Below are 25,144 nucleotides of genomic sequence, written 5' to 3' on the forward strand. Positions count from 1 at the left end.
GGAAAATTTATAACGAGGAACTACATAATTTATACGGTTTAACCAAAATTGTTAGGGTCGTCAAATATAGGAGGCTTAAGTGGGCAGGTCATGTAGCTAGAATGGAAGAAAGTAGAAACGCTTTCAAAATCTTGACTGGAAGACCAATAGAAAAAAAAACATTAGGAAGACCTAGGCTCAGATTGGAGGACAATATTAAGATGGATCTCGCAGAGATTGGTATACAAAGTAGAAACTGGATGCAGTTAGCTAAGAATAGAAGTCAGTGGAGAACTTTTGTGAACGCGGCATTGAACCTCCAGGTTCCATAGGCAATAGAGTTAGTTAGTTAGTTACAGTCCCTTAGTGCAGTGCATCTTCAGAGCTTTTGTGGGTAGGTGATCAGTGGTCAACTGATACTCCCTTCCTCTGTGGTTCTTCTTTTGCAGGCCCTCTTCAGGTAGCTCGTCCTCTTTCGTTATCCTTCATGTCTCCGTGTGTACCGTCTGCTTGTTTCTGCACGTCTGCACGTGTCGTCCATAAACATGTGCTCATGTTCTGATGTAGAGAAATTTACGCCCACCCACACAGGAAAAAATCTACAAAATTATTAAAAAAAAAACATTTGGAATGAACTGAAATGAAGTTTCACAAAAACACTGATACACTTGAAAAGTCATTATACTGTAAGCACTGTTAAAGATACTGTAAAATACTATAAAATCACTAAAAACAATTGCTTTGAAATACATACAATAAAAGTAGTAATAGAATTATACTCCTCTTTCAGCTAAGCAGAACCAAATTGTCCTTATCACTTCCTGAAAGCGGGTAGAAAGTGTGTAACTGTAGTTAATAAACGTACACTAGTTTATTAATTGTGGACATTGGTTGAGTTTTTTGTTCACTAAAATCGGTATCAATGTTAATGTTACACTCGGTGTTTTTTGTCTGAACAGTATGATTATTAATTTGGCCTGCAAGCGCCGATAAGTTAAGTCTTTGCAATGGTAATGAGATGTCTACAGGATTTGTTAAGCTTTTGCCTCTAAAAAAAAAGGCTTATTAAGGATGAGGAACAAATAAATTATTACCATCATTGTAAGAATTCAGGAAATAAGAATAAATGGAATCAGAATACTGAAACTTTTCTTTAAATAAGAAATAGAAAACGTGAATTTTTGATCACAATGTATAAGGTTGCCAGAAGCCTGTTTTCATGAACACTCGGTATAAGAAAACGAAAAATGACGTAATATGCAATCATGTCATTCCCATTGAAGAAGCGATGTTAGAAGCGACAAAGTATTGTATTTCGACCTTGCATGGATAAATGATATTTGGAACGGAAAAAAAGGAGAAAAAAGTGTTGAGTTTGCAGATTGCCGGCTGAACCGAAATACTGATGGAGCGAACTTAAATAACCGAATGAGACGAATTCTATAGGTGAAACAAAGAAATGCCGTTTTATCAGAGGTGGTGCATCTCTTCAGTTTTTTTCTGCTTCTGCGGTGTATTGTGCTGGTGGTAAATCCTTGTAATTTTGCAATACTGCTCTTCTATATGTGCCCATGTAGAAGTCCGTGCTGGCAAAATTAAGACGTTGATTCAGCGTAGAATGATTTCAGATTATCTATCGAAATATCCTGTATTCTGTATCTGATTTGGAAGGTAACTCGACTTGGTACAAATTTGGATTAAGTTGTTGTTTTACTTTCGCCGGCGCTTCGTATTGATTTGTGAAATTTTCAAGGATATCACGTATTTTGAAGGAATGTACACTAGAACGAGGTCTTCTAGTTTCTAGAATACTGGTTTGTGCGTTTTTCATAAAATCTCATCTGTTGTTTCAGATTGGTTTGCATCTTTTTCCTAATTGCCGTCAATTTTTCTGTTTTGTTTAGAAGCAAATGTGCATTCCAATGGAATTCTAAACTCATATCCAAATAATAAGAGAGCTAGATGAGAAATTGATCCCACCTTAAATGTGTTAATAACGAAAATAACATGCGGTAGCCATTTCTCCCCATCAGTGTGATGCTCTTGTACGAAATATTTGAGACAATTTTGTATAATTTTATCTAGTGTTGTAAATAGAAAAAAAACGGTTCGTATTTTTTCAGAAATGTACGTTTTTTTTAGAAAAAAACATTGCCTCTCGTTTTTTTTCTAAATTTCGTTTTTTTTCAAATAGTCATTTGTAATGCATCTTACGTCTATTTAAGTATGAAATATTTTTATGTATGTGTAATCACCGTAAAATGCAACATAAACTAAATGCTAGATACTGATACGCTACAAATATTTTACAATTTACATGAATACCATACCTATTAACAATTCGGGTTTCAGCAGTTTTCATCAATATCAACTAAGAAATAAAAGTAGAAATGAAATTTTGTTCTTTCGTGAAAGCAGGCCTTTAATAAGTACGAAAATAATGTCACGAACAGTATAAAATTCCAATAACTTGTCTAAAGGTAAAAACTAACACTAATTTGCCTAATAGTATTTTTCTAAATGTCATATATAAATAATTTGTCGACTAGATATATATATGATATGCAAAGCCGGCTCTACCATATATGCAACACATGCATTTGCATAGAGTGGCAAGCTTGGATGGTCTGGCAAACTCTGTCATAAGTATATTATTTAAATTAAATATTTCTTGTTGGAAACAGACTTCATGATGATGGTAGTTACATTTACTAAACTGGCCTTCTAATTGAATACTACATTCATAAATTATGTTTAGGTTGCATTAGTTTAAGGCCACATGGACAATGCTAAAACAAATAGTCGAATAAATCCGAGCACAAATTGCTTGATTGTTGTCAAATGCAAGAATTCAATTCTCGAATAGTAGTGAATATCTGTTCCATTTAGTAAGTTATCACAGTTTTGATATGAAACTAGTCTTGTTTTTGTCAGAAACAAGTTCCTTATCATTGAAGATAGAAACAAGTTTTTTTTAAAAAAAATGTTAGATGTAGAAGAAATATCAAGAAATAAAGGTAAAAGAGCTAGTTGCACTGGAATTGCAAACTGATACATTGAGATTGAAGCTCGATAGTGAATTCTATAAAAAGGATTACCAACTTTCCTCTGCAGGTGTGTTTGCTTTATCTTTCACTAACATAATAGATTAATATTTAAAGAAAAAAAGACACAACGGGATTGCATTTTTAGTAAGTATTTAAGCCTTTCTGAGTGCAACTGCACTTACCCTCACCTTTGTTGTTCATACTGGAGTAGCATACTTAAAATCATGACTTTTTTAAGATTTGTTTTTACTGGACAAAGGGGGAGGCGGCAAATTATGCCATTGCACGAGGCGACAAATTGACTAGAGCAGGCCCTGATGATATGTATATAAAAGACATGAATATAGGATGACTCAATTTGAAGTAATGCAGGGTGTTTCAAAATTAATATTAGGGTTTTGAAACCTTGTAGTATCTATTACAATTAACTTACAATTATAAATATTATATCAAATGAAAGAGCAACTCTGTTTTGTACGCACGCATGTACATGCATTGTTTCTTCTGTCTGCCGTTAGAAAGAGCAAGTAGCAAAGATGCAGACTATAGAGGAGAAAGCTTTTTGTGTTTTAATAAAGACTGAATCTGTACAGTGCAACCGTCTGTGTGAAGAATATGAAGGAGACGCTTGCAACTACGTCTTTATCGTTTGCAGTTGCTACAGGTCTAAAGCCTACAGACTACGGTTTACGTGCCAATTTCGCAAGTGAAATATTCCTGCATAACAATGAAGATTTTCTGTATTGTGTCGTCTTTAGTGATAAATTGACCTTTTACCTAAGAGCTAATGTGAACACTCATAATGTTTGCATCTGGCCGTCAGCAAATCCTCAGGAGATGGTACAGTTGGAATGAGACTCCCCTAAATTGAATGTATTTTGTGCCATATGGCGGGAAGTTTATGGGCCTTTCTCGCCTATCGACTAGATGTGTGCCGTGTAACGAATGAATCTCACATTGAACACTTGTAGCAAAGACTGTTTGAGGTGCTCTTTTACTTGATGCATTGCTTATCATTGTACGTAAATGTAATAAGTACTACAAAGACTTAAATCTCGATATTCATTTTGAAACACTCTGCCTTTCCCACCAACAGTGTTGGAACTAAGATGTAAAAAGGAGAGAAAATTTTCCTTATAAAGATCGTTTACAACGATATTATTATTAGTCGAGACTATAAGTACAACAACAACACGAGTTAGTAGTCAAAAAAATGTAATCAAATGTACACTCGGTGGCCCAGGAGGCCAAAGTGGCACACACGGGTGTGTCACTTTTTAAATACGCTCCTGTGTGGACACTAATTAGGATATCGGGATATTATTCTTGCCAAATATGGTTGGACCATAGTTTATCATATTAATTTCTTTTTCTTCTGGTGTCGAATTTAATTCTCAAATTTCACCCCCGTCAAAAATTCGAGAATTCTCTAATTTCGAATTTCCTTTACTTCTTTTTTCTCTATAGCTTCCTTCGTTGTAGAAAGACATCCTTAAGACTTGTCAGGTAGATACCTAGGATGGATACCTAATTGTTGACATCAATTGGACGGGCCTGCGCGCAGTGTTGCCAATTAGGGAAATTAAAATTCTCCTATATTTGGGCAAAAAATCAGAAATTTTTGTTTACAAATCCGTACCTATAAGTCCGAGTGCAAGTCAACTTACGCCAATCGAACATTTGTCCTTACTTAAACGCAAGTACAGATCGTTACAATGGGGTAATTAGGGGGCGCACGTAAAATTCGTATTTAGGTTCTAACCCTTGATTTTTCTAGTTTTTTCCTACTTTTCTGTTTACCGTAATATATTTTTGGTAAGTAGAAACTTTATTCCTTAAATATCGCCATAATACTTGTAGAATATATTAGTGGTGTACCAATGTTTAATTCAAGATAGTTTGCGTCTGTCTAGTAGGAGTGTTGCCAGCTACAGAAAATTTTAATTCCAGATTTTAGGGGGAAATTTTGGAAAAAATATGTTTTATCTCTATTATTTCCCTCTTGTTGGCTATATCGGAACTAACGTACCAGTATCTGAAAGTCTCGTCTTTGCTCTACACAACGCACTATAGAAAGTTTCAATAGGATAATTAGGGGAAGTAGTGTTGAGATTTACAGTACTCTCTGAGTACTCTCTCAGTAGAGGTTTGTTCTCTAATTGGAAAGATAACTGTGATTTTTTTAAAGGTAGAATGAGATGTTTTTTATTGACATGCTTACTTTATTAGATATCGTCACAATACTTGTAGAGTATATTAGAGAGATACCAAAGCTTATTTTAAGACAGTTTGTGTGTGTCTGATAGTAGTGTTGCCAGCTACAGAAAATTTTAATTCCAGATTTTAGGGGCAAATTTTGGAAAAAATTCAATTTTTTATTTCTATTATTTCCTTTTTGTTCGCTACATTCGAACAAACGTACCAGTGTCTAAGAGCCTCATTCTTAGCCTACACAGCGCACCATAAAAAGTTTCACTAGAATAATTAGGGGAAGTACAGTTGAGGTTTATAATAAACTATGTTCTGGAAATGATAAGAAAATGGTGAATTTCTGAGGTAGAATGAGATTTTTTTTAAAATTTCATGCTTACTTTGTTATATATCGCCATGATACTTGTAGGATATATTATTGGAGTACTACGGTTTATTTTCAGATAGTTTTCGTCTGTCTGATGACAGCGTTTCCACCCAAAACAATTAATTCCCGCTATTAGGAGAAAAATTCGGAAAATTTCCCTTTTTCCCTCTATTATTACCCTCTTACTGGCTACATTGAAACAAACGTACCACTACCTGAAAGCTTCCTCTTTGCCCTACAGAACGCACCATAAAAAGTTTCAATAGGATAATTAGAGAAGCTGTAGCCTGGCATATTTGATTTTTGCTTCTGAGGCGTAAAAAGTGTCAAAATTTCATGTGTACAACAGAATTTTTTCTTTCCCTCTTTGAATGGAAGCCAGCGACTTCAGGATTTCACTGTACCTTGTCAACACACCAAAGATTTGTTTAGATGACTTGAAGCCATATAGCGGGAGTGGTGCTAGATACAAAAAATTTTGAAATTCGGTCAGGGAATTTTTGCAAATTTTCACCCCTACATTTCCCTCAATAATTTCCCACCCATTGGCAACACTGCAATGCAACTTACACCACAAAATAGCCACATCCATTTTCTAAAAAACAAGGCCTTAACCATATCAATCGAATGAATAGTTTTTGAGCAATAAGTCACTAGCTGGAAATGTAGGAAAACGCGAAAAATGACCTGGGGCCGAAAGGAATAATCACACAATTTTGCTAGTATATAGGCAGAAAGAAACGAAAGATTTGTAAGTTACGAGGGCTTCGACTCAAGTTCTGTTGATTATTTCGATAATCTGCAACATAAATCAATAAATAATAGTTGCCAGAAAAAAAACAAACTTTTGAAAAAAAAACATGAAAAAGAACGATGTTTTTTATTGAAAAAAAACTTCACAGAAAAAAAACCGTTTTTTTACAACACTAATTTTATCCACTCCTCCTACCAATCCAATTGAAGCGTGAATTTATGCTGGGGAGTATATGTAGGGGCAGCTGTACCTCTGTGCAAGATACTGTAAATGAGTAACTCTGTGTACTGGATGTTGGTCCAAGAATAATGTAAATGCTCCGATTTTTAAAGCGATTTCATGTTCGAAAAGTGTTTCCATGCTTTGGGCTGTTATTGAGTCCACTGTCCTTGCGACTACGTAACGCGTGCCTAATTCCATTGCTACTTATATTTAATTCGTCCTCCTTCACTTGGGAATGGTCCATGTTCATCGTAAGCCCACGTTGCCGCATATCTCCTACAGGATGATGCAACAGATCAGTCTGTTTTTTCTGCGGTAGTCTTTTTAATTTCTCACATTCTAGGCACGTACGTATCTTATGAGCAAGATAATTATCAAGATGCGGCATATAGAATTTCCTTACAGCGGTTTTATAAGATTTTGTAAATCCAAAGTCCGGACCGGTAGGTTCTTTGTGAAACGTTATAAACCACATACTGACTAAAGATTTCGGTATACATAAAAGACGTAATAGTCCCTAACCTTCTTCATTTTGATTTCTCTGAAGTGTGCTGTCTTTAAGAGAAAAAATCTTGCCGACGTAACTGTGGAAATTCTGTCCGGTTCTTTTTATTCTGACAGAAATAATATCTTTAAAATTATCGTCTTTACGTTGTTTCTTTGCTATATTAGGTAAAAGATCGTTACTTTCTGTTTGTAAAATATTAACTTGAAGGCTATCGGATCCAAATGCATGACAATTTTCCCTTTTTTCTCCACTGTTGTCTTTATTCTCCTCTTTATTTAAGATGTATTTTGTTTGCTCAAGTCTACTAGTGATGTCAGTTGGGTGTTTAAAACCCTGGTAAATATTATATGTTAAAGTCATAGTCGGCTAAAAAGAATTTATACATGGTATATTTTTCAGCCTTATCTGATTGTCTATTTAGTGTAGCAAAGCATTTGGCGTCCGCATAAAGATTAAATTTTCTATTGAGTAGAAAGTAACAAAATTTTTGTAAGGTATATATAAGAGCATATAATTCATTTTGCCAAATACTAACCTTGTGTTCAGATTTTGTCAATTTTCTGCTGCAATACCCCACTATCCTCTGTGTCATTTTCTGGGTTATAACAGGCGAGTATACCCCTGCCTGGATCTGGCAACTATCTGTATATAGCCTGATTTCTAAGGAATCGTGAAAATGAGAAAAAGGGAGTCTAGAAGTATGTCCTCCTTCAATTCTTCAGAGAGCGTCATGTTCTTTTCTCCATTTAAATTTAGAATTAGCTGTTGTCAATTTTTGAAAAGGTTCAATTGTTGTCGCAAAATCTTTATTATGTGCTCTAAGATGCGAGCATAACCTAATGAAACTGTTGAGAATTACTTTTGTAGTTGGCCTTTTAAAGTTTCTTACCTTCCCAGCTATTTTTGGTGGTAATTTGATGGATTCTCCGCTGAAGATGTATCAAAATAAATTAAGCTTGTCATAACACAAGTGTGTTTTCATAAGAGAAGCAAATCTCGTGTCTTCTAAGTTTCTTGAATAGAGTTCTAAATCCTGTAACTGCTGCTGGAAGCCTTAGATGCTGCACATATTATCAGCGAAACTAGAAATCTTATTGAGTGATCCGTCCAAAATCATACAATGTCGGCTTTTAGAATGAAGCAAAATTTGGAAACAGTTGGCCGATAACTCTAAAGTACTTATGAAAGTTTTCCTTTTAAAAGAGAGCTTAAAACATCTTCTGTAGCCTGGAAAGGAACATATAAATAATTGGTGTAACTATTACATTTTTGCAAATTGAGGATAATCAGAAATTATTGTGTACCTGGCTTACGAAGAACCAAAAGTGGAGAACTGAAGTTACTATTGTCTGTGGGTCTAATGATCTTTGCATTGAGTTCTTAAATTTGTTTACCTATTCGGTCTCGTATATGATGAGGAATGGGCGGTGAAGGATCACGATACACCGCTTACCTTGAAATTTTAATCTTGTGAACGAATCCTCTAAAATATCCAACATCATCAGGAGCATATGTAAAAACGTCCCCATAATTGTACAATAAGTCATAAACGGCCTGTTTTTTAGTCTTATTTAAGTTAGGGTTGAGGTCAAAGAGCTCTTACTCCAAAACAAAATGTTTATTTTAGTCGTTCCTCAATCTCCTCTTTTGTTGTGAATAGGTATGTTTTTTCTAAAGAAATTTGTGTTTCTAGAGCGTTAACAGAAATTTTGTAACTTTCCTCAAGAACCTTCACTGCTGTGTTTCTCTTTATAGTAATGGTATGGCTGTTGGGATTCGAGGTTAAAATTTTCATTTTGTTGACGTCAATTTTCTGGTCGAGAGCACGCAATCTATATCTTTCAAATATTCCAGAAAGCAATTACACATACAAGGATTTTGTGTCATCTACTTTTTCTTTGTTACAACTGGAATGAATGTATGTGAACTTGGAGGAAGTGTTATGTTCTTACTGAGGTAAAAACAATTTTGCTGAGGTTGCATTATGACTCATGTTGTAAGAGATGACAATTCATCTTCCGTCTTCTCAGCTGGTAGTGTTCGCTTCCGTGGATTTAAAGAAAGAAACTATATATATTTTTTAAATCTATGGTGGCATAAGTATGTTGGAGAAAATCAATTCCAAAAATGATTGGCATTGTCCTATCTACTATCGAAAAATAGTGGATAAATGTTGTTTGTCCTATTTTGAATGTTATAAGTGCTATTTATTTCAAATAAATGTTTCTTCCTGACATTCCTTTTACTACCGTTTGGAATGAAGAAAAATCCGTTCCATGTGATATAGTATCCAAGGCACAGTGTGACATTTTGCCAATCTAGGAAGACAAAATTATTATACCAAGAATCTGTCACATTAAAGTGACGTAAGGTACGTTTCTGGGGTACAGTAGTAGAAATAATTCAGCCCATGCTATTGAACCCTATATTAAAAAAATAGTAGTAGTAACAAATCCACGGCAACAATAATAACTTTCGTAAACACACGTTTAATAAAAAGGAAGAAAGGGTTGTTCACATAAAGAAAAAAGACAACGAGAGGAAAGTTGATTGTAAAAAACAGTACAGACCATTAGGTGTTGAAACGAAGCATGGAAACATTATTATTTTTTTAGCCTCTACTTTCCCTGCTGTAGCCAAGTTCTTTTGCTCTTATTCATGGCAGACGCAACTGCCTCTTACCAATCTGTTTTCACTCTGCTACTTCTTCTTTTATTCTGTTTCTTTGCTTCTTCTTTTCTTGTTTTGAAAGCTCAATAGGATGAGGCGAGACTGCTGTTCTTTTTCTGCATGATACCTTATTAGTTTAAGCCGTGTTATTTATTTTCTCATTTTATTAATTTATAATTTATTATTTCTATTACAAAAGAAAAAGAAAAACACAAAGTTCGCCATACAAAGTGGACTCGCATAATTGAAAATAAAAAAGAAGTAGGCTGAGAAAAGAACAAAGAAACAAACAAAAAATTTAGTGTGCTGACTACTTTTTGATTTCCTGTTTCTCATCATTTTTGTTCAGTATTTATTAATTGTTTCTCTCCTGTGTTTTCATTTGTCATATATTCCACTTTATATACATATAATACAAAATATAACATAATTTGGACTATAAAACTATTTGGACAGTTAAACATTATGTTGACTTATAAAATCTTCACATATCACCCTCTGAACCGATACTGCTGAGTTAGTTGGCCGATGGGTCATCTGATGAAGATCGATGTTCGCTGGAAATGTGCAAAGGTTCATCCAATAAATCAAGTACCTCTCCGTTGATATGTCTGTGTTTTGTTTTTGGAGGAAATCGGTAACCTCTAATGACTAGATAAGAGATGATGAGAAGTCTGTGGAGGAGATCGTTATTTGTGTTAGTTCTTGATGTATTGCTCTCTGTATTACCTGTGGTGCTTATTTCTGGTCTCTTGTTCTTCCTCCGAAAGCTCGCCAATAGGAAGTATACAAGACGAGACTTCTCCATGCTAGTTCCTCTCTGGGGAGAGGCACTTGAAAGTTCACTCACAATTGAAGCAGAATTCCTCTTTCCTTTTTGTCTACCTTTTAGTTAAATGGCCAACGACAGTTCCTCATGGATCGTTTCTTCAATGAGAATCTTCACTCTACGTTTCTTTGACTTTCGGCTGCAGTCACTGAAGAATTTGTGCTGCCTTCCAACATGATCTTGGCATGTACTAGGCTGCAATGTCATGAGGTTAGGGAATTGAAGACTTCCTTCAAGCCAGAAGGAATTATTTTGCAGAAAACGTTCGAGGTGTCTTGAAGCTCTTTTCAACTTTTCTTCAAGTTTGTGACTAAAAGTACTAAGTTGCGCCTTAATAGATGATAAATCATAATCAGATAATGGGGTGTAGCCAACTGATCGCTCAACATGCGTCAGTAAGGCATTAAATGTCGTCGAACTTGAATTCTGTACCCATATCTCAAATAAAGTGTGATAGAGAATTTGTAGCGCCATTGTTATTAAAAACCTAAATTCTTTAAGTGCGCAAATTTGCGCAACAACTCTTTTCACTTTTGAAAAGTCTGAATTCTCAGCAATAACTTACATACAATTTAACACTGGAATAATGCGGAATAATATACTAAAACTCAAAGCTCTTTTTTACATTTCATTATAATTGTGAGTTTAACACTTAAAGTTTTCCGTACCTTTTTTCAGAACTAACAAACTGATTTGAAACGAAACACTACAATTCAGAACAGACGTAATATGATCACCAATACATGCCCACTTTCCTTTCGCTGTTATACGACTCGTGTGATCCACACTGGACAACCGAAGTCGCGCACAGATTTTCGAACGCACAGTGTGAAACCACTGAGCAGGTGTTCCGACAAGTTTGAGCTTATCTATGGGCTAGATTAAATAACACAATTGGAAACAAATATTGTTTTGACAAACTGGTTATTTTATTATTGGAATAACTAGCAGTTATATGTATATTAATAACTTGGAAAAATGGATTTTGTCCTCAGAGTTCATCAAAATGTCACACTCTGCAAGGGCTAGATTGAAATTTTGCCTCCTGTACCGATTTTGTGGTCCTAATTTGGTATTGATTACTAGATTTGATCTATTATTTTCGTCTTTTAGGTCATGTTTTCACGCCGACCTACGAAATTGACTGAAGCAGGAGTATCGTAATTTGTGTCGTTTGAATTATAAATGCTAATTCCTACATCTTCTTCTTTGAAATCTGAATAATTTTGACTGTCGGCCTAAACCATGTAGAAGCTCAATATCTGCCCTTCCAACATACGAAACAAATTAATATTTGGTTCTCCGTAGGTGTGGCTTGTTGATTGTTCTGGTACGATCCCTGTTTCCTTCTCCCTTTATTTTCCTCTTTCTAAATCCTTGTTGACTTCTATACCCTGATTGTGCTATTCCTACTGATAAATCTGCCATTTTATTGGCCAAAGTGGAAAAATCAGGTTGAGGAGGATGTTGCTCCTGGTGAGAACGTTCTTCTTTTCTTGACTAACTTTAATATGTTCTTGCGAGTTAGGCGTTAATGGTTGAGATGATTTTAAAGATAGGCTTGATTGATAGCTGTTAGGTTGTTGTGGAGGAACAGAAATATAACTGTGCATTGGATGCAAGGCAGGTTGCGTTTGTACACGAAAACTATAACGACAAGGTTGTTGAATAGGATATATCATCTTTGGTTCGTTAGCTATCACATATAATGGACCCTGAAGATTAGGTATAGGGTTTTGGCCATATAACGTATTTAGTATCTGCGATAATTCTCCATTACCTCGTTTCGGTAAAAGATCATTGGCGGATTGTAAGGTAACTTTGTAAATCGCGAACCGTTTCCAATCCTTCTAATGCAATATTATTGAGAAAGTCTCGTTGAAGTCCTAGGGATAAGTGGTGGTCTCCTTATCCACTGACGTGTCGGGAATTGTCTAATTGCAGGAAGTTTACGCAAGAAGTATGAATCTATAGGTTCCGTGCTGAACTAATTCCTGTTCCGCCTTATATGACAGCACCTTCGGTCTGCTTAATGTAATTAATTTAGCTTTTAATTTTTCATAGGTTAAATTACTTCTGTTTCTTATGTTGCAATACTAGGTCTAATGCTGTAACATGTAAATATATCGGTATAATTCAATTTTTCTTCGCTGACGACCACGACTGCACAGTTGCCATGTGATCAAACAACATGAAAAATCTATCGGGGTCCTCGTGCATGTGGCTGGAATATTTAGTAAGATGGAACATACTAAAAGACACAAGACGCAACCTCTGCCATGTTAAAATGTGTATTGTTATTTTGTCTAGTTATAATATACATCATTTGCATACGTACAAGTGCACGGTGAATTCACATGAAATGGTGCAGAAAGATGCAGCCCACTCTCATGTATAGAGACGCAAGCATGTTTCATTTTTCGTTGGTACTAAATAAATGTAATAGGTTACTAAAAGTAAATGACTTTTAGCCTTATGTAAAATATCGAGTGGATGCGGCTAAATTATCCTCACCATTTAAGCAAATCGACTCGGAAGAGATATGGAGGAAGTTTATGACTTTTTAACATGTCAGACAAAGCAACGAGAAATCATGTGTTACAAGTAGGTACCCATGCTTACGTAGGTCATTATTGAAATCAGAAGCGAGATAATGAATTAATTTGACTTGTTTTTAACATGCTGTCGTCGCAAATTACGATTTTACTTGTAGGCTGACTTTATTTTTCCATCGTTTGTGATTCATTTTCTTTCACTTGGCTAAATTTACAAACTATACCGTTTACATTATTGCTTCCTTTTGTTAGTATCACGTGATAGGAGAATATACAAGGTACATGCCTCCTTTAGACATGATTCTATGCTATTGCAAACATTTTTTACGGAATTTGAACGTTTGTAATTAATACCTAACACTTTTCCGTCCACAGTAGATGAATGTAGTGCACAAACGTGTGCTTAGAATTTGAAATATTAAGGTCAGTGGTTGCCATCTGGACATTATTCTACCCTCTACAATGGCAGCAACTTTATGTCTTGTAACGTAATCATTATACTCCTTTTAAATAACCGTCGTATAAACAAGAGGATTTCTTAGAATCAGCACGCACCGAGACAAAATTCTTGGAAATTAAAAACTGCGAAGTTTGTTCTTACAAGTGTTTCTATGTTTTTTGTGTGGTTAGTCGCCCACTTCTCTCTTCGCATAGTATAATTTGGAAGAAGAATTCCTCATAGCTTGGCTCTCTCCCTACCTCAGTCCAAGGTGAACAGCGAAGCAGTGGACTATATGATATAATTTGCATATTCACAGTAATCCGTAGTTATTTATGTCATTCTCCGTTTAAGTGTGATCAATATACTGATAACAACGCAATAATTAACTAATCAGTTCCTATGAGAGGAGCACTTACTTAAAAACTAAATGTTTTGTAGAAAGTATTTTTTGTTATAAAATTGTATCCATACGCGTCCACTGTGTGAAAAAGAGTAGCACTCACACAAGGTGCGAGGAGTGGGATTACGACAGCAAGCCAGAATAGATCACTTCAGACTACTTCCCACTTAATTTTATTTTCTAGTGGTTATAGTGACATGGAAATTCTCAACATAACACATGAATTCACGTCATCCCTAGTTTCAATATATAAATAATGGCCTATGAAAATATTTTTATTATTAAAATACTATGGAAAATTCCAATTGTGAATAAAATTATATGAAAGGATGGAATACAGTAATCTACGTTAATTAAAACGAATTGTGGAACAAAAACGTGAGAAAAGTGAAATGATTTGAACAAATAGTTCATTAAGTTCCTCATCTCCAGTGATTTATACTTACGTTTTTCGGTCAATTAACTCTCGTAATCGTAATCGCGCGTAGAAGGTTTCATGTCTCCGTCGCGGATACATACAAAAGGTGCCAAATCAGTTTATCCACAAAAATTTATTTGTGTTATTATAATGTGTGTTGTGATAGTTTAGATTCAAATATATATACTAAATATATATTCAGTGATTTTTAATTATTACTTCAAGTAATCACAATAAAAATTTGAAAGAGTGCATTTTATACCATATTATCTTGTGTTAGAGAATAAGTACTGTGCATGCATATGTTTTATTATGTTTATAGCTTTTGCAGTGTTATCGGTTGGTATCTTCCTTCACGGCATATATGGTAGGAATAAATAAGACACCCAACGTTCCCCGAACTTCCGGATCTAAGATTGGGAAACCACTATTGAGAACAATCAGCTGTTTCATCTGAGGTGAACACAGGGAAATACCACGAACAAGCTATAAACTTAATGCCAATAATCTATCGTTCGAATCCCGACTTTCACCATTTTTGTACTTAGTTGGCTAATATGTGTACTTGTGGGTACGTATTGTCCAGTCCAGTATTCTGTTTTCTTTCATGGATCAGTAAAGGACAGTCAGGGTTCAAACCGGACAGTCTTCGGAAGTAACGTGACGGAAGTAACTTTTCCTAGTAACGCGTTACATTTTTCCAAAGCTAACTGTAACGGTAACGCGTTACAAATTTTTAAGTAACGTAAATAGTTTGCATTACTTTTCGGATATGTAACCACAATATATGTATATTTTTTCGGGAACAAATGTTTCTTCCTTGTAAGTGAATTTCTCAAAATAGAACAATGGAGCACGAACTACGTATGTCAATGACAGACAGTCACCGACATACATAAAAACAGATAAGATCATTGTGCCACTTGCTGTTTTTGGAAGATGAGGACAGCCTGAGGGAAATCACGTGTACTGATTGCAAGCACCTGAAAGATTTTGTCATAGATGTTGACAGCTACAAATCAATACATTCAGTAAGTGAACTGCAAGTGCAATGATATCGGTAGTCTATTTTACTTTTATTTTTTTTTTAAAGTGGACAACGAAAATTTTTTACCGTTCGAACATTTGAAAAGTGAGGATGATGGTGGACAGAATTTAAAGCTCTCTGAGTGCCCCGGCGGGAAGTATTTATAAGCAACTACGGTGCCATAATCGATGATAATGGGGTTAATATGAATAAACTGTTCTGGTGAGCAGACCGACTTTATCACCGATGGTATGTAATATTGGAGTTCTTTCAAATCAGTTTGCGTATCCTAGAGTCCCGCTGATTATCGAGTTTGGAACAACTAGCCTTAACAAGCATGTATCGATTTTACACTTACTGGCAAGTGTTGATTCATCCCCAGTTCCCGTGTTATCATTTTACTAGTTGTAGCTTATTGCTTTTCTATATTCTGTGCTTTTATTTTACATAACAACATTGTTATTATTATATAATTAGTTTAACAGATTAATAAGCAATCATTTTTTCGAACGCATAGAAATGGGCACAAGTCCAGCTAAAACTCGACTCGACTCGAGTTTCTAGCCGATTCACTGCTTCTAACGTCGAGTTTCGAGACGAGTTGAGTTTCATAAACGGCTCGCTCGTTCTGCTCGTTCTAACTTGTTTCGAAATCATGGCCTGATTATACTCGGAAGCGAAAGCCATAAGGAATGTAGGCAGTAATATTAATACTTTTAGTGTTGCTCACGAGAGGGGACACAGCTCGTATTTCGTCTCGTCTCGATAACTAGACTACAAGATATTTTTATAACGAGCTCAGTTCGGCTCGGCTGAACTAAGCCGATTGCACGAGCCGACTCGTTTGGGGTGAACCATCGGCTCGAGCCGGGTTGGTTGGGATTAGCTATCTGTTCGGTTCGGCTCAAGTGATCGAGGGCGCTAGCCGGCTCGGTTGAGTGAGCTTTTGGCTTGGCTCACTTCTCGGTTCGGCTCGATAGTGAATGAGCTGTGAGCCAATCTGCTCGAGTTGTTGACAATTCTAAACCCGGGCCGAGCAGTTTTGAACGTATGTGGTCAGCGCTCTATAACTTTTAACAATGTTTCGCTCGAGCTCGAACATTTAGTGTTTATTTATTTATTTATTTCTAGACACAACAGGCCACATAACCCAATTACAGTGTCCGTTACATGTATTAAGGGACTATAACACATTCATATTATAATACACTTATAGTTATAATGGGCTTGCAATATCATTGATGTTCTTTCGTCTAAAATTATTTCTAATTACATTACAAAAAATTCCTTGAACTGAATTACGCTGTTACTATTAATATCCAAATCCATTGTGTATTTTGTTAAACTATTGTAGGTTGTACTCAATCTCCATACTGCTGACCACTTGTTTGCATTCGTGTTTAATCTGTCGCAATAAAATAAATTGAAATTTTCAAGACGAGTTACATTTGTAGGAGTGCGTATTTTAAATTCTTGCAGTAAATTGGTGCAGTCAATTTTATTATTAAATAACTTATATAGAAACAACATGTGGTCATTATTTGTCGCTGTTCTAGACTTACTGTATTAAAGTGTAAATTTAGCTTGACTATTATATATTTTCGGATATACTTGTGTCTCCTTATATATCAAGTACCTTAGATATTTATTCTGAACCTTTTCTATATTATTTAAATTTGTTTTTGTGTAATAAGGGTTCCATATAGTGGCTGCGTATTCGAGTTTTATACGCACGTAGTGTTCATATAGCTTTCGGAAAGTGATAATACTAGTAAACTCCTTACTGATCTTGACGATGGATCTAAGGTTTCTGTACGCCTGGTAAATCATGTGATTTATGTGATAACTAAATGTTAAATTTCCGTCATATGCCACCCCTAAGTCCTTGACAGTATCCGAGGTTGGTAAAGTGATGTCGTACATCTTATACGAAAATTTCTGAGGGTTTTTGCGGTTTGTAAAGGACATTACATAGCATTTGTTAGTGTTCACGTTTATGATGTTCTTTTTGGACCATACCATCAGTTCATTCAAATCATTTTGAAGCATTTTACAGTCATTTAATGTTTCTATTGATAAATAGCAGAAACAGCAATGGCCCTAAATTTGACCCCTGATAGTTGTACATACTCCTGAGACTTACAACCTTTGTACATGACGAACTGTTTTCTGTTTTTCAAGTAAGACTTAAATAGATCAATATGTTCGCTGCTGAAACTAAACTGCTTAAGCTTGCTGAGCAATCTATTATGGTTTTCGCTATCGAAAGCTTTCGCGAAATCTATGTATATTACATCTACTAGTCCCCCCAAAGTCTAGTGTTTTACTTATAAACGTGGATATTAGATTAAGATTTGTGACCGCTGTCCTGCCTGTAAGAAAGCCATGTTGTGATTCCGATATAGATAGCCGCCCGTGTGCTATTATCCGCTGGTATAAAACTGTTTGACAAATTTTAGCAAAGGTGCTTAAGATTGAGATGGGTCATGGTTTTTAATTTCTCTCTTATTATTTATTCGATTTCGAGATAGGTGAAACTCTTGTTGTTTTCCACTCATTAGGAAATTTTCCGGATTTAATTGACAGGTTAAATATGATTTTTACAGGTGTTAGGAAGTGATCTATACAACCCTTTACAGTATAGCTTGGGATTCCATCGGGACCTACTGCTCTTTGGATTTCATCTTTTTTATTATATTAGAAATTTCCTGCATTTCTATTAATGATATACGCAGTATATTAAGACCGTTATCTACCCGCACTCACTCTTCTGTTGTATTGTCTTTATTTTTACTGTATACAGACTGAAAGTAATCCGCAAAGTCCTTAGCGATTTCGTCGTCGTTGTTTATTTCTTTACTATTATTAGACAAGAATTCGGCATTTAAATACCGTGTCTTACTTTTTACAAAATTCTATAATTCGGATGGATTTTGTTCTTAGGATGCCTCCGACATAAATACAAAATTCTTATATGCAATCCGTACCTCATTTTTAATTTTTCTCCGTAATATATTGAATTCTTGTTGATGGAAACTTTTACTCCCTTCCCTTTTTTTTATTTTCCTACGATGATGTGTTTTGATTAATTTTCTTAATTATATCCAGAGTAAACCACGTAGGATAGTTTTGCGAGGCATTTGTTTTATTTGGAACACAATGGTCAAATATGCTACATATAGTGTCGTAAAAGCATTTAACAGCTTCGCCTACATCACTGTATCATGTAAGGTGGTCCCAGTTTACCGCCCAAGTTCAGTGTAAAACCTTTTGAAGTCTGCCTTTCTAAAATTATATCCCGTTACATTACGCTTCACGTTTACTTGTCTTAGACGACCCAATTATATTTCAACGTTCAGAGTAGGGTGATGTTAATCTTCTTTGACAAAGGGATAAGGTTCTTCGCTAACCTTTACGTGGTCTAAATTACTCAGAACTAGATCAAGAGTTTTACTGAATTTATGTACATTATTAAATGACTAAATTGTTAATGACATGAAATTTTTAATCCATTGTAGTTTGGCCGGAATTTTGAGATAACTATTGTAGTCATTGAAATTTCCGCCCGGTAAATTGAGGTCACCAAGTATGAGAAGAGTACAACCTGATGGGACATTTTGAACCAATTATGTCGAACACTTCCTCATTTTTTCAGCAGGTAACTCCGGTACTAAATATACTAACAGAATATAGTTACTTTTCGCATTGCAATTTAACCAACAGATATTCTACATTTTCATTTGATAAGCTATCAATTATTACTACTTTATTCTATTTTAAGACCGCTAACAGTACTCCCCCTCCCTTGGCTTTCCCTGCTCTTTTGTTATCTCTGTCTGTCCTATACACATAATAGCGATCGTCAAGAATCATTGAATCAGTGTTCTTTTTCAGGCCAAGTTTCACAGATTGCAATTAGGTCGAAGTTGGACAATAACACATTACAAAGGAACGATGACATCTTCGTCCTTAGACCTTACACAAAGTTTTGTTAAATAAATAAATAAATAATAATAATAATGCTAAGTTGTAGTAGTATTATTGATAATAATCATATTGTCTATATAGGATACCTGAAGAGAGTACTTGAAACTACACACAGGATTTGGCTCGACTCGACTCGAAACTCGACCCAATTTCGAGTCGTCTTGGAGGAAATTTTTTGAGTCGAGTTTTCGAGTCGAGCTCAAAGATGTCTGTCACGAGTCGAGTCGAGTTACAAACAAAAATTGCTCGAAATCAAGTAACGAAGTATGACACTTTAGTCAGTGCTAGATTATATGAAAATGTTCATATAGCTGTTAAGTAAGAATTTTTTCTTGTATCTACATAAGGAGATTCAGGACGTGCAATAATAATAATAGGAAGAACAAGAAGAAAAATTATTATTATTATTATTATTATTATCGTGGTAGTAGTGGTAGTACCGAAAATTGAATACGATTTTTTTTCACATATTCAAATTTTTGGACCAAAAAGTAACTCGTTACTTTTGAAGTAAGGTAACAGTTACTTTTGGGGATAAGTAACGCGATAGCGACGAGTTACATTTCAAGGGAAAGTAAAGTAACTTGTAAAGCGTTACATTTCTACAAGTAACTTACCCAACACTGAAACCACAAACCTTTAAATCGTTTACTCAAACAGAGATCCGCAGGAACATGAACCCACAAATACCCTTATATCTGGCTACTCAGACCAGGGACGGACAAGCGTAGAACCCTGATACCCTTATAGCCTAACAAATTACAGGAAAGAAACAACTATAATATTTTCATTTCTCAATGATATCTTTCCACCTAGCTCCGTTAACCGTAAAATCCTGACTTGATATACTCTGTTTACACCTCCATGCGCTAGATCAGTGCAGTCGTGGAGATCTTAAATATGAGATGTACTGCGATTCCTGGGGACACAAAGTGAAATCTCGAAACTGAAGACACTAGTTACGTGGTCGCTATCTGAACAGCCACAACGAATAACGCTTTCCAAATCAGTTGTAAACGTAGCTGCCATCACAAAGCTTAAGTTATATCTTATTCGGACATGAAAGCAGTGAAACCAAATGTACACAGAATACACGGATGAAAAAAGAAGCATTAATCGACGACGTGAACAAATCGAAAATAATGTTTCGTTACCATAAAATCACAATTATCAGACTTAAATAAATGGAAAAGTTTATTACACCACCCGGATTTTAAAATTCCCAAATTTAAGCAACTTAATTCAAATTTGTTCCAGTGTATAAATACGGTTAGGTTTTATAAGTAGTTTCAATAAAAATCTTTCTTTAAAGGCACATCGAAAAGCTGCTTCGCGCCTGGACATTACGGACGTTTTCTTATGGCCTTACAACTTTGTTCCACATGGAGACATATAATTCTAGCTTTTAGAAACCGTGTAGCACATAAATGATCGTTTATATGGCCTCAGTTTGCAGGCAGATAATTAAAGTGGATCTTCATTTACGCACATAGCTACTGTCACTCCGGTTTTGCTTCCTTGATGCACCCAACCTGTTCTGACCTACCCTGAAGGGGACAAAATACATTTCTTGCTTGTAGTAACGAGTTGGCATTCATGTATAAAGTTACTCATTAGAATATTATTTACAGCAGAAAGGTATGTAAAATAATTTTATGAAGTGGATGACATTTCAAAATTCGCATATAAATTTATAAGACGTATCAATTTAATACTTCAATTTTTAGCTGTTTCACTAGTGAAATATATATAATCAACTATTCAAGTAACGTAGTTCAACATATTACTTCCAATAAAAACATACGTGGAACTATTCACGTTACTTTTAAAACATCAGAAACCTTCTACTTCTTCTGCCTACAAAGGGAAGTATTACAATGAACAAAAGACAGGTCTTATCCTATTTAGGGGAGAAAATAAATTTGTGAAATCTACAGAAGAAACAGATTACTTGCTTTCCCAAACCATTGTGCAAGTAATCAAAATATATGGGGATCTTACTTTTCACATAAATAAGATGACAGAAATAAAACGAAATAAACCTTGTGCATTTCATTACGTACTACTTCATAACGAAGCTAAGATGAAGCGAACTGGTGTCTCAAGGCAGTGCAGAAACTGATGAAAGAAGAGTAAGCTGTCACACACAAGACATGTGTTTTTATGCTATATGATATGTTTTTCTAATCATCCTTGTTTGTGTGTAAACAAACAGTCGCTGAAGCGCCTGCCCCTACGGACCCTCTACCGCAACACTGCATAAATTCCCTTTTGCGTTACTGCAATAAATACACTGCATAGGATTCGTGCTCTTTTGGGGTCACTAGCAAAAGTTGATCTTTAAGATGGCGTGTGTTTTACGCGTTGCAGTCTCTATGACATTATCTCCACATGCTGCTTTCATATTTAGGCCTTTTCAAGGCAATTTGCAACAATCAATGACATTCCTTAGTTAAAAAACACAGTTTGTCAGTAAGACTGTCCTTACTGCTAATAGGATTCAACATTTTATCAATTTAAATGTATCCCCATAAAATAGGAAAGTACCGAAAAGAAAATGTTGGAATATTACTAAGCGATACAAAAAAAAAATAATAATAATAACAATAAATAAATAAATAAAATAAAAATAAAAAAATAAGAGTTTTTAATGTGTCTCACCAAAACGATCCAACTTAAATATGAGTAACATTACTAGATTTTCATCTAATTACCAGGTATTGGTGATCTCAGAAGATTATAATCTAAAACTGGAAAACCATTTCGAACCGTGTGTTGTAGCGTGGAGGTTTGGAAATAATTGTTGAAATATTGTAATTCTTTCACTAATTTCGTTGGTAATGTTCTACAAAATATTTGTTCTGGGCGACATGACATTACTCCGTTTAGCACAGAAAAGATTCGAACGAGCCACAAGAATTAATTTCTAAAAAATTACCATTCTTATTCGATTTGTGTATAAATGCGGTGTCCCAATCAATAGTATAAAACAATACAAAAAAAAAGCACACACACACACACAAACCATCAAGTGCTACGTGACCGGCAAAACAGAACAAATACTTTCCAACCGAGTCACGGGCACGGCCGGCGTGATATATCTCTGTAGGGCGTACAGAAGGAGCAGGCGCATTAGCGACGGTGAGTATGTGTAAGAGAGAGTAATGAAAACAAGTACACTTTACCGACGATGCGAGATACAATCGCACTTTTCATGGTATCACACTAGTAATGTTATATTTCTAAACATAAAATACAGCTTCTGCACAGGGAGCAGCAATGCACCTCAAGTAGAAAATAGTTTTTAGTAGTCATCTTTCATATGTACTTACTTGCCCGTAGTTAAGCACGTGAAATGATTTTACACTAGTAATCCCACACTTGTAAACCTAAAATACGGCTGCATTCCTTCCTATTTTTTTCTGTCGAATGCAAAAAATGTGTTCTAGCTATGTATATCTTCATGCAAAGTATTGAATTTTACCTGCAAACTTTCCAAAATATGGTGTGCCAAAATTAAGTCAGAATCTGTTGTAAACGTACTGGTATCTTATATCAAACGGGTTGATATTTGTCTGAGACAGGGGCGGACTGGCCCACCCTGCTACCCTGCAAATGCAGGGTGGGCCCCCCAAACAGGTGGGCCCACTCCACCAATTTTAAAAAGATGTGCTCAATTAAACCTACCAGCATCAAAAATATGGCAGGGTAACTCCCGCAAACTTGTGTTTTGCATAAAAAAAGACGTAAATTTAAATTTTAATGAACAGACCTTATTCTTCTTCAAGTTTATCGACTTGAAAAGGTTCCGTCTATGAGACAATCAGGCCCTGAAACTTTGCGGGGTTTGTGATACAGCAGCTGTTAAAAACGAGCACGTTAACTACTACTTTTTTAAATATAAGAAACACAGTAGATTTCAGGCTGTTATTGGATTTGTATACCAGTGCCTACTCCGGTCCTTTTACAAGCCGGCGAGTGGCGATGTTTTAAAGAAACAATAGTTTCGCAGATATTGTTATTCTGGAAAGTGGAGGTGGAGCCGGAACGCTTTTGAACTGCATTGTCCTCAGACCAAGCTTCGAAGAAAGAAATCGGATCAGGCTTTTTTTTTTTTTTTTTTTTTTTTTTTTTTTTTTTTTTTTAGTGCGGTAAAGCGAAAAGAAATTAGTCGCCACTATCAACGATTGTTTTATACAAACCTCAAACAATTACTATGAAGTTGCTGCCCTCGGCTCGTGTTTTATTTGTATATTACATCGAAGAGCAAATCCGATTGCAGCAATTCAATTATTGGAACACCAGTTACGTGTCCTTTGTCGTGGAAGACAGATGTGGTTGTATCAGTATGGATGGTAGGAGTGATTGTAAGATTACTGTAAAGAAAAAAAAATATATAAAAGTGGTACTAAAAAACGAGAACACAAACGAAGATGTGATTTACAAAAAGCTGCATCTGACCCAAAACAACGTAGGCTATTTGAATCTGTGAAGCACCAAAAAACAAATGAGCATGATGTGACTCATTCGAGTACTGCAGGACAGTTGCCAGGTACTTCTTTGTTTTTCTGTCTAAGGTGTTTATAAATTATAATGTATACACCACGTCTTTGGATGATTTCAGTCAATTGTAGCTTATCTTTCATGGCTATTTGTACTTGAAATTACACAACTTTAACAGGCGAACACGAAATTAACTGAAGTGTTTGCTTCCGCGTAGTGCTTTTAAACGGGTCAGATCAGGCTTTCGTGGGTCAGGGGTCGAGTGAAGCCTGCTTGAGACACGGGTCGGGTCAGGTCTCCTACGCTAGGGTCAGGGCTGCTCTAGCCACGGGTCGGCTCGGGTCAACTTTCTTATGCGCCGTTTCGGCTAAATCCTTCTCGGGTCGAGTTGAACGTCGACCCGACCCATGACCCGAATAGGTTTTAGCCGAAACGACGCATAAGAAAGTTGACCCGAGCCGTCCCGTGGCTAGAGCAGCCCTGACCTGACCTGTGACCCAAGGAGGTTCGACTCGAGCCCTGACCCGATGAAGCCCGACCTGGCACGTTTGAGAGCACTAGCTGCCGGCACTGGGCTCAGTAAGCGTTGGTGTAACTTCTAAAAGTGTTGAACACTTATGCTGTCAGTCAAATCAGTGTGTATATCGTGTAAATGTTAACTTCCCTTTAGTTATTTAAAGTTAATTTAAAATAAAAGTGTAGTAAAATGAAAAAAATATTTGTGATGTGCAAAGTAGGTATTCATATGAAAAGAGAAGTTGGGGAAAACCGAGGAATGGGCGGACTACACTAGACGATAGACGATATCTAATCTTTTTGCGACATGAAGATATGATATTATGACTTACTTATGTCAAGGAAAATCTTGCGTTTCGAAATCTATCGCAATTTTATCTTCAATCGCATTCTTTTTTGTTGAAACTGGTGTGATTGGTGTAAATGAGAAGAGGGTCATCCGATGCATTCATTTGAACGTAAATAGCCACAAAACCTGTTGGTGAAGTCTGTTGTGGGATTACATTATTCCTGTGCTCCTGGTAGAGTGGTTTAGGTACAAGATAAGCAAAGTGTATCTCATGACACTCGAGCAGATGGAGGTATGGAACGCTATAGGTGGACTGATATGACGTTCTGATTTCTGTTCGAATTAATTTAAGTATAATAAAAAGATACAAGTTAATGTCAACCATGACATTATTATGAAGATTGAACCCGTCATATCAGC

General features: G+C 35.7%; 1 protein-coding gene across 5 annotated transcripts in view; it reads right to left on the bottom strand.

The window, feature by feature from the left end:
- LOC145684245 (uncharacterized) overlaps positions 1 to 24,000 on the bottom strand; it is a 44,294-nt gene extending 20,294 nt beyond the window's left edge. For 3 of the 5 annotated variants that reach the window (XR_014131259.1, XR_014131260.1, XM_081756357.1), the window contains exon 1: positions 22,901 to 23,996. The gene's annotated coding sequence lies outside the window, so the exon portion shown is untranslated. Of the gene's footprint in view, positions 1 to 22,900 lie in introns of all 5 variants that reach the window. The other 2 variants (XM_081756358.1, XM_081756359.1) reach the window with 2 other exon arrangements.
- Between the last annotated feature and the right edge of the window lie 1,144 nt (positions 24,001 to 25,144).

Source organism: Thermobia domestica, chromosome 4 (genome assembly GCF_964235325.1).
Source record: "Thermobia domestica chromosome 4, izTheDome1.hap1.1, whole genome shotgun sequence".
NCBI classification, from domain to species: Eukaryota; Metazoa; Arthropoda; class Insecta; order Zygentoma; family Lepismatidae; genus Thermobia; species Thermobia domestica.